Raw genomic sequence first — 3,610 nt, 5'->3', positions numbered from 1 at the left:
ATAAATTGTTGTTGGGCCAAGGTTTAAAATAAACGGGGTATGTTCTCTCTCCTAGGGCTCCCGTGACTCCTTGGCGATGGGCGGTTCCTAGGGTTTGATCTATGTTTGGGTCTGTAATTTTGCATCCCAGATTCGATCCCTCCTCCCCTTTCCCCTCTCTCCTCTCTGCCTCGTCGGCACACCGCGTTCCTTGGCTTGGCGCTGTTCGGGTGACTCAAGGGCGCTCGTTGGACCGCTACCCACCCTTGGCAGCGTGGAGTTTGAGAGCGACTTGGGGTCCGATGGCGGGGGCGCAGGACGGGGTGAGGACTGATGCCATGTTGGGCGATCTGCCTGTGCTGGGCGGCGGTGGGAACGATCCCATACCGGTGCGATCCAGCGTCGGGGTGACGGCGGAGATCAAGGGAGTGTCCCCTTCGGGGGGCGGTTCCGTTTCTGCAGATCATGTAGAAGAATTGATGGACCGCCTGCGTCTCACTGCGGTGGAGGCGCAACCTGTGATCCTGGATGACGAAGATGAGGTAGATCTGGTAGCCCCGGATTGTGCCCTAGTGGGGAAGGTGATGTCCCCCAATGTGCTTCACATCCACACGATCTCTTCGGCGATGTGACCGGCTTGGGGGAACCCGAGAGGCCTATTGTTTCATCCTACTGGGGAAAATGTCTTTGTGGTAGAGTTTGGTACCCAGGTTGACAGGGCCAGGGTGCTCGACGGTGGTCCATGGATGGTGGGCAAGCATGCCGTTCTCCTAAAGGTTTTTGATCTCAATATCCAGCCTATGCAAGTTCAGTTTGAGCGCCTTGCGATATGGGCTCGGATCATGCATGTTCCTCCGAGGCTTATGAAGGCTAAGTTGGGATTGGAGTTTGCCAAACCCATTGGGCGAATATCCAAGGTGGAATCAAATACTGATGGTCGCTGCTGGGGGAGCTTTATGAGGGTTCGGGCTGAGATCGCAGCCCAGGAGCCTATCGTTCGATATGTCACCGTGACCTCCCTGAAGCTGCAAAGGACCGAGACTTTCTCTGTTATGTATGAAAGATTGTCGTTCTACTGCTTCTCTTGTGGTCGGCTTGGTCACTCTTCGATCATGTGTCCTAAACCAGGTGCCAGAGACGAGAATGGTGACCTACCATATGCTGCAAAAAAGTTGTGTGTCAGTGATGATCACTCGAAGAAATCAGCGAGTTCGAGATCCAGCTCGGCCTCCTCGTCGGCGGCTGGTTCTGTCGAGGAGACTAGGGCTGCTGCTCCGGCTAGGATTAAGCCTGGCGATCAGTCACACAAGGAGGTTATTGACGGTGAGGTTTCTTCTCCCATCAAACATGGGGACGCCCCTATCCGGGGCCGTGGGAGGGCTTCCCATGGACGTGGACTTGGTCGTTCGGGCGATCCGGGGCGTGAACTATTTCCTGTTTCACAAAAGAAGAAGTCTGGAACTGCTGGCCATAAAAGGAAATCTGTAAAGGCTCTCAGACCGTCTTCCAGTCATGGGCATTCTGATGACAATACCTTGGCTCTAGTTCTTGTTTCTGGAGGTTCTGGGGCTGCTGTGGAGGAGATTCAGAACTTTGATGATGAGTCCAACAAGAAGCTCCGTCTCTCAACTTCTCGATCGGTGGATCAGGCGGAGGCTGCAGGGCAGCCCCGCCAGACGCAATGAGTCTCATATGCTGGAACTGTCGGGGCCTGGGGTCGGACTCGATAGTTGGCGAGCTTCGCTGGTTGGTGAAGCTTTACCGACCCTCCCTCCTCTTTCTGTCCGAAACGAAGATGAGGGATAACCGTGCCAGGAACTTTATCTGGTCTCTGGGTTTCTCGGGTTGCTTTGCTGTGAGTAGCGAGGGCCTTAGTGGAGGCCTTGCTTTATTCTGGAAGGATTTGGTGGATGTTTCTGTGAAGGCCGCTAATAAGCGATGCATTGATACCCATGTCAAGATCAGTGGTGGAGTGGTATGGCGTGCATCCTTTGTGTACGGGGAGCCTCGAAGAGAGGACAGACCACAGTTTTGGGAGCTACTCCGGCGTCTTCAACCGATGTGGGGCGGCCCGTGGTTATGCTGCGGGGATTTTAATGAGGTCTTATCCCAAGATGAACACTGCGGCCCTAGAGACCGATCGGACTCTCAGATCTCTGCCTTTAGGGACTGCTTAATGGATTGTGGCCTCTCAGACTTGGGTTGCTCGGGGCCAAGGTTTACGTGGTGCAATAAACAGGATCAGAATACTCATGTCAAGTGCCGCCTTGATAGGGCTGTGGCAAATGGTGCCTTCTCTAGCTTATTCCAGGAGTGCGGGGTTGAGAATCTCATCGCTACATCATCAGATCATTATCTGGTCCTTGTTTTGCTGGGCTATAGGGCTGCTCATGATCAACGCCCTCCGGTACAGCAGGGCTTTCGGTTTGAGGCAATGTGGCTCCGTGCAGAGGACTACAAGGAGACCCTTGAACGTGCATGGTCGGAGGGGCGTCATGGCAGCCCCTCCCTACAATCTACTTGGTCTAACCTGCAACAGTTTGCGGGTTCTCTGCGGGCTTGGAGCAAAGAGGCATTTGGCAATGTTCGGAAGAGAATTGGGAAACTGGAACGCCGCTTGGCCACAATCAGGTCACTACCTCCATCAGCTGCGTCTCTGGATGAGGAGCGGTCTATCGAGGGACGGCTATGTGAGCTCTTTGAGCGGGAGGAGGTCATGGAGCGCCAGCGGTCCCGTGTTGATTGGCTGAAGGCCGGAGATCGCAACACGGAGTTTTTCCATGCCAGGGCGTCGGCCCGCCGACGCACGAACAAGATTCATTCTCTGGCCCGAGAGGATGGCTCCTTATGTTCTGCCCAGGGTGAAATCAAGGGGATGGTGGATCGTTTCTATGAAAAGTTATTCACTTCTGAACCATGCCAGGGTGAGGATGGGGTTGTGGACGCTATCCCTCATAAAATCACGGCCGCGATGAATGATGATCTCTGCAATCCGTACTGCAACGAGGAAATCAAGTCTGCGCTTTTCCAAATGGGCCCGACGAAGGCTCCAGGTCCGGACGGGTTTCCGGCTCTATTCTATCAAACCCACTGGAGTTTTCTTGAGGAGGATATCTGTCAGGCTGTTCGTGGTTTCCTTGAGGGCAGGCCGATCCCGGAGGGTTTTTGTGATTTAGTTATTGTTCTTATCCCCAAGACTACGAGACCGAAGCACCTTAAGAATTTCAGACCGATCAGTCTCTGTAACGTGTTTTACAAAATTGCTTCGAAGGTGCTAGCCAACCGTCTGAAGGTGCTGCTACCTGTCGTGGTCTCTGAATGTCAAAGTGCTTTTGTTCCGGGCAGATTAATCATGGACAACACACTCATTGCCTATGAATGTATGCATACCATTCGAAAGCAGCGGGTGAAAGAACCCTTCTTTGCCCTCAAGATTGACATGATGAAGGCCTACGATCGTGTTGAATGGAGCTACCTTCATGCCTGCCTGACTAAGCTGGGTTTCGCACTGGCTTGGATTGATTCTGTGATGAGGTGTGTTACTACGGTTCGTTATGCCATCAGAGTCAATGGTGAGCTTACTGATCCTGTGGTTCCTTCCCGGGGCATCCGGCAAGGGGATCCAATTAGT

The sequence above is a fragment of the Triticum aestivum genome, chromosome 1A (genome assembly GCF_018294505.1).
Source record: "Triticum aestivum cultivar Chinese Spring chromosome 1A, IWGSC CS RefSeq v2.1, whole genome shotgun sequence".
Taxonomy (NCBI): domain Eukaryota; kingdom Viridiplantae; phylum Streptophyta; class Magnoliopsida; order Poales; family Poaceae; genus Triticum; species Triticum aestivum.
This window is presented reverse-complemented; position numbering follows the sequence as displayed.